The sequence below is a fragment of the Triticum urartu genome, chromosome 2A (genome assembly GCF_056163025.1).
Source record: "Triticum urartu cultivar PI428250 chromosome 2A, HENAU_Tu73, whole genome shotgun sequence".
In the NCBI taxonomy this organism is placed as follows: domain Eukaryota; kingdom Viridiplantae; phylum Streptophyta; class Magnoliopsida; order Poales; family Poaceae; genus Triticum; species Triticum urartu.
Window position 1 is genome coordinate 13,461,287 of NC_141874.1, and position 7,487 is coordinate 13,468,773.

Consider the following 7,487-nt stretch of genomic DNA (forward strand, 5'->3'; position numbering starts at 1 on the left):
CGCCGCCTTCTTCGCGCGCACCAGAGCGGAGGTCTAGCCCTTCGTCATCGTCGCCGGCGAGGTCTCGCACGGGCCTGCTGCGCTGGGGTGAGAACGGAGGTGGTGGAAGGACTTGCGAAGGGAGAGAGGAAGAAGAAAGGAGGAGAAGAGAGCGCACTGCTTGGAAACCCCGAGCCGGCGATTTATAAGGGGCCGCTCCCGAGTGGCTGACTGGTAGGCCCAAACTATCCAGTCAAATCCCGCAGCGGACGCGCGCGTAGTACGTGGCGAAAAAGGCGACGCGGGGATCGAGGAGCTTCCGCTTTATCGCTTCCGATTACTGCAGCCGCTCCTGTCCCGCGCGCTTCCCAAAATCCGAAATCCCACGACATCCGCGGGCTGCAGAACAACTTGTCGAAACGGAAGACCCCGCCCGCACCGATGCTCGGTATGTCGCAAATAAAGAAATTCACTCGACGAAAGGCCTGGAATGGATCAAGGCAACTGAAAAAGGTTGGCAACGTCATCCGTGATGATTGACCCAAAACGAGGCGCTCACGTAGCCCAAAGAATTAGTCGGAAAGGTCTCCAACTCTTTCCCCACTCTAACCTCGATCCATTCGGGGGCTAATGATGAAGCCATGTACCTAGGGTAGGGGCACGGACCTGTCCAAGGAGCCCTACCCTAGGACATCCCTAGGAGAAGTCACCTTTCAATCGACTTGAAGGTATCCTACTCGACGAATTCAAGACACTCGACCATGAAGCCAACCACTCGACCGCCAGGAGACCTGTAGTCACTCCGCAGGCAAACGGTCAGCTGTTAAGTAGTCTTTATGGTCATTATAGCACTTTATTAGGGGCGTTACCAGTAACGCCCAACCTTAAAATGTACCTTAAACCCTGCATTACTGAGGGCAGGAGGGGGCCGGCGAACTCTATATAAGCCACCCCCCTCCTCAGTATGAAGGGTTCGCACCCCTGTTATTCACACGCCAGTAATCCAGTCGACCGCCTCCGGGCACCGAGACATAGGGCTGTTACTTCCTCCATGAAGGGCCTGAACTCGTACATCTTGGTGTGTTTACAACTTCCCAATAGCTGAGATCTAGCCTCTCCATACATACCCCCCTACATCACTGTCAGAGTTAGAACCACAACAAGTAGTTCATCACAAAAACCGGTTCCTATGACAACTGCACCAATTAGTGAGGAAGCTAATGATATTGATCATGAAACTTCAGATCAAGTTACTACCGAACCTCGTAGGTTAACTAGAGTAAGATCCGCACCAGAGTGGTACGGTAATCCTATTATGGAGGTCATGTTACTTGACCATGGTGCAGCTACGAACTATGAGGAAGCAATGATGAGCCTAGATTCCGAAAAATGGCTTGAGGCCATGAAATCTGAGATGGGATCCATGTATGAGAACAAAGTATGGACTTTGGTTGACTTGCCCAATGATCGGCAAGCCATCGAGAATAAATGGATCTTCAAGAAGAAGACTGACGCTGATGGTAATGTTACTGTCTACAAAGCTCGACTAGTTGCGGAAGGTTTTCGACAAGTTCAAGGGGATGACTACGATGAGACTTTCTCACCCGTAGCGATGCTTAAGTTTGTCCGAATCATGTTAGCTATTGCCGCATTTTATGATTATGAAATATGGCAAATGAATGTCAAAACTGCATTCCTGAATGGATTTCTAGAAGAAGAGTTGTATATGATGCAACCAAAAGGTTTTGTCGATCCAAAAGGTGCTAACAAAGTGTGCAAGCTCTAGCGATCCATTTATGGACTGGTGCAAGCCTCTCGGAGTTGGAATAAACGCTTTGATAGTGTGATCAAAGCATATGGTTTTATACAGACTTTTGGAGAAGCCTGTATTTACAAGAAAGTGAGTGGGAGCTCTGTAGCATTTCTGATATTATATGTAGATGACATATTGTAAATTGGAAATGATATAGAATTTCTGGGTAGCATAAAAGGATACTTGAATAAAAGTTTTTCAATGAAAGACCTCTGTGAAGCTGCTTATATATTAGGCATCAAGATCTATAGAGATAGATCAAGACGCTTAATTGGACTTTCACAAAGCACATACCTTGATAAAGTTTTCAAAAGGTTCAAAATGGATCAAGCAAAGAAAGGGTTCTTGCCTGTATTACAAGGTGTGAAGTTGAGTCAGACTCAATGCCCGACCACAGCAGAAGATAGAGAGAAAATGAAAGATGTTCCCTATGCTTCAGCCATAGGCTCTATCATGTATGCAATGCTATGTACCAGACCTGATGTATGCTTAGCAATAAGTTTAGCATGGAGGTACCAAAGTAATCCAGGAGTGGATCACTGGACAGCGGTCAAGAATATCCTGAAATACCTGAAAAGGACTAAGGATATGTTTCTCGTTTATGGAGGTGACAAAGAGCTAGTCGTAAATGGTTACGTCGATGCAAGCTTTGACACTCATCCGGACGATTCTAAATCGCAAACCAGATATGTGTTTATATTGAACGGTGGAGCTGTCAGTTGGTGTAGTTCTACACAAAGTGTCGTGGCGGGATCTACATGTGAAGCGGAGTACATAACTACTTCAGAAGCAGAAAATGAAGGAGTCTGGATGAAGGAGTTCATATCCGATCTAGGTGTCATACCTAGTGCATCGGAACCAATGAAAATTTTCTGTGACAATACTGGTGCAATTGCCTTGGCAAAGGAATCCAGATTTCACAAGAGACCAAGCACATCATCAAGAGACACTTCAATTCCATCCGGGATCAAGTACAGGTGGGAGACATAGAGATTTGCAAGATACATACGGATCTGAATGTTGCAGACCCGTTGACTAAGCCTCTTCCACGAGCAAAACATGATCAGCACCAAGGCTCCATGGGTGTTAGAATCATTACTGTGTAATCTAGATTATTGACTCTAGTGCAAGTGGGAGACTGAAGTAAATATGCCCTAGATGCAATAATAAAGTTATTATTTATTTCCTTATATCATGATAAATGTTTATTATTCATGCTAGAATTGTATTAACCGCAAACATAATACATGTGTGAATACATAGACAAACATAGTGTCACTAGTATGCCTCTACTTGACTAGCTCGTTAATCAAAGATGGTTGTGTTTCCTAAACCATAGACATGAGTTGTCATTTGATTAACGGGATCACATCATTAGGAGAATGATGTGATTGACTTGACACATTCTGTTAGCTTAGCACTTGATCGTTTAGTATGTTGCTATTGCTTTCTTCATGACTTATACATGTTCCTACAACTATGAGATTATGCAACTCCCGTTTACCGGAGGAACACTTTGTGTGCTACTAAACGTCACAACGTAACTGGGTGATTATAATGGATCTCTACAGGTGTCTCTGAAGGTACATGTTGAGTTGGCGTATTTCGAGATTAGGATTTGTCACTCCGATTGTCGGAGAGGTATCTCTGGGCCATCTCGGTAATGCACATCACTATAAGCCTTGCAAGCAATGTAGCTAATGAGTTAGTTACGGGATGATGCATTACGTAACGAGTAAAGAGACTTGCCGGTAACGAGAATGAACTAGGTATTGAGATACCGACGATCGAATCTCGGGCAAGTAACATACCGACGACAAAGGGAACAACGTATGTTGTTATGCGGTTTGACCGATAAAGATCTGCGTAGAAAATGTGGGAGCCCATATGAGCATCCAGGTTCCGCTATTGGTTATTGACCGGAGACGTGTCTCGGTCATGTCTACATAGTTCTCGAACTCGTAGGGTCCGCACGCCTAAAGTTAGATGACGGTTATATTATGATTTTATATGTTTTGATGTACCTAAGATAGTTCGGAGTCTCGGATGTGATCACGAACATGACAAGGAGTCTCGAAATGGTCGAGACACGAAGATTGATATATTGGACGACTATATTCAGACACCAGAATGGTTCCGGGGGTTATCGGATGTATACCGGAGTACCGGGGGGTTAATGGGCCTCATGGGCCCAAAGTGGAGCAGAGGAGGGGCGGCCAGGGCAGGCCGCGCGCCCCCTCCCCCTCTAGTCCGAATAGGATAAGGAGGGGGCAGCGCCCCCCTTTCCTTCCTCTCCTCTCTTCCCTTCCTCCCCCCTCTCCTACTTGGACAAGGAAAGGAGGGAGTCCTACTCCCGGTGGGAGTAGGACTCCTCCCTGGCGCGCATCCTCCTGGTCGGCCACCCCCTCCCCCTTGCTCCTTTATATACGGTGGCAGGGGGCACCTCTAGACACAACAATTAATCCTTGAGATCTATTAGCCATGTGCGGTGCCCCCCTCCACCATATTCCACCTCGATAATATCATAGCGGTGCTTAGGCGAAGCCCTGCGTCGGTAGAACATTATCATCGTCACCATGCCGTCATGCTGATGGAACTCTCCCTCGAAGCTCGGCTGGATCGGAGTTCGAAGGACGTCATTGAGCTGAACGTGTGCTGAACTCGGAGGTGCCGTGCATTCGGTACTTGATCGGTCGGATCGTGAAGACGTACGACTACATCAACCGCGTTGTGCTAACACTTCCGCTTTCGTTCTACGAGGGTACGTGGACAACACTCTCCCCTCTCGTTGCGATGCATCACCATGATCTTGCGTGTGCGTAGGAAATTTTTTGGGATTCCCCAACAGCCTCCCCTATAGATTCATTCACTATGAAACTAAAGGAATCCAAGCCATCATTTTGGGACTTTTCCAATGTGATGTTCTTATTGAAGGCTATACTGTAGAGCCCAAGGAACTAGTCAACTGGGTCTATCTCAAAACGAAGCACCATCCAAAAAAATGTTTTTGCCCCATCACCAACAATCCTTTGAATGTGTGTTTTTGGAGTATTTCACAAAAATGAGCCATGCCCTGCAAGAAATGTGATCCTCCCACACCAGTTGTGACCTCAGACACTTAGGTATTTCTTTTAAATCAATTGCTGCCATAAGCCTTCAAAATTCTCCAATTCCATAACCACTTGCATAGTAAGGTATTGTTCATCATATTGAGAGCCAATTGACCAAGTGGTACTTCTCCTCATATTGCTTCTCTTGCCACATCATCCTAGCCATCAACATGTTCATGATGTAACTAGTATATAATTTATAATAGATCTAACAGAAATGTTAATCGACAATTTGTAAAGATCTCTATGTAGTATTAACATGTACCGATATACCATAGGTCTAGGTTTGACTCACATGAGTCACTCAGCCATGTTTGATGCTATGAGGACCAGCGCGTCATGGAGGGTGGACGGACGGTTCAAGTCTAAATGGTAGTCATTCTGTCTTATTAGGCATGTCTAGTTATCCCATTCAAGGATTCTTTTTTATATAGCCCATTCAGAAATTTGCCTCGGTAATTTGGCACCGAAATAAAATTGGGCTTCAGCTAATGAGGTTGAATGTTGCAAAGGCGTGCTCCCCAGTATACCAACTCTAGGCTTTTCACACTCAAAGAAAGAAAACTTCATTCTAGCTTTTGATTTTTGAGACACACTTCAAGTTTTAATTTGTGTTGCTACTTTAGCTAGAGTAATTCTGTACTAGAAGCAGACGTGTGCTTTGCCGCGACATTTTATCTTTAGCATTCTTGTACTCCTTTCGGGCAATGATAGGTTCTTTGAATTGATGTGTTTCGCTCTGCCAATCATTAATGTGTCATGGTTTACTGAAATTAATAATGTGTGCAACTTGAGTTGAATAAAATAAAACTAACCATGTTCGCTAAGAATATAACTCAATCTATTTTAAGGAGATCATCCGAAGCATAAAAATATAATTAATTTTGTAAGAATAACACTATTTGGAACATATGGATTGTGCCTTGGAAGGTCCTATCTTGATTTGATGATTCACCATAGTCTATAACCCCCAGAAAGAGTGATATTCATGAGCAAACCTTCTCAAGTGAGTTGTAAATTCAAGGGAACTTACATTAGCTATCATGGGCAAGCAAACATTTGCAATTATATGGGTTTCGTGGAAATGGTGACAAAAATGGAACATGGCAGGGTTATGAGTGATGCATTTGAATTAAGCCATGGCATAGAAGATCTTAATGTTACTAACTACTTGTACTCGTAATTTAAAGGACTTAACTTGTGTGACTATTAATTGATATGTGCATTTTGCATCACTATTTATCGATATAGATTACTCAATTACATAAATGTTCTTATACATTATGGCATAATTCTTGTACACTCTTTCCTTTCATTTGCAAGATTACGTTAAGGAGGGATGCCGAAAAACTATTAGGAAGGATGAAAAAAAGGATAAATGAAGGGGAAAAAGTCCTAAAGCCAGAATTAAAAATCACAATTCCGATTAGCTTCGACCTCACCCTATCCTTATCACTGGCCAAGACAAAGTTATCCACACCATATTCAACAAATTCCATTGAGAAGAAGCTTCACCCCAAAATTTCATTATGACTTAAAGGGGATGTTCTTAGTGAAGCCCATATTGTAGAGCCTAAGGAAATGTTCAGCCATGTCTATCTCCATGCTAATCACCATCCTAGAAAAATGTTTTTACCCCATCGCCAACAATCCTTTGAATGCGTTTTTGGAATATTTCATTGAAATGAGCAAGACCCTGTAGAAATGTGATCCTCCCACATCTGTTGTCACTTCATATAGCACCTGGTCACTCAGGTATTTACATGAAATCACTTGCTACCGTACGCCTTCAAAGTTATCCAATATCCAGACCACTTGCATAGTAAGATCTTGTTCATCACATCGATATCCAGAATCCCTAGTCCCCAGGCCCTATCCAAGGTTTTCCAGCATTGGTTTGAAGAAATCATGTTATCTTCACTCTTCTCTCAGTTGGAAACCATTTTGAACATTACAACATCCAAATATACATGCAACAATGATATGCAAGTGATTTGCTTCTATTAACATCCTAAATTCAATAATTGGGATGTTACATGGCTAGTTGTTTTAGTGATAGGAGTCGTCTCCGCCGATTGCCTCCAATGTCCGCTTATTTACTAGTCCAATCCAATTGATAGAGTACTAGGGCTTGATGATGGAGGCCTTTGATAGAGTGCCTACCATGGAATGGTAGAATTCACGAACCTCGGTGGTTGGGACTGAAAATCCACTTCCAGTGCCTCCCCTCCTCCTTAAATAGATCTTCAATCATGCGTATTAGGCCTTGTGGAATTAGACCGGTGATCGCTGTTGCTTATAGATAGTAATCTGGTGGTGAAATACACAAGTGAGATTTGCATAGCTCGCAAAATACTCATTTGTAGACAACTTACAAGGATAATCCAGGAACATTCTTGGGAATATCAAGATTTAACTCTGGAAATGAAGGGTGTAAGATCCGCTTATCGAATCTTCCCATGCTGAACTGTTAATCATGCATCAGCAAGAAACATCCATAAGGAACAAAAAGTTATTCCTGAAGTTTGGAGAGGCCAGGGTTCAATTACAACTGCTACTGAAAGATCACCCACTCATTTGTTTAC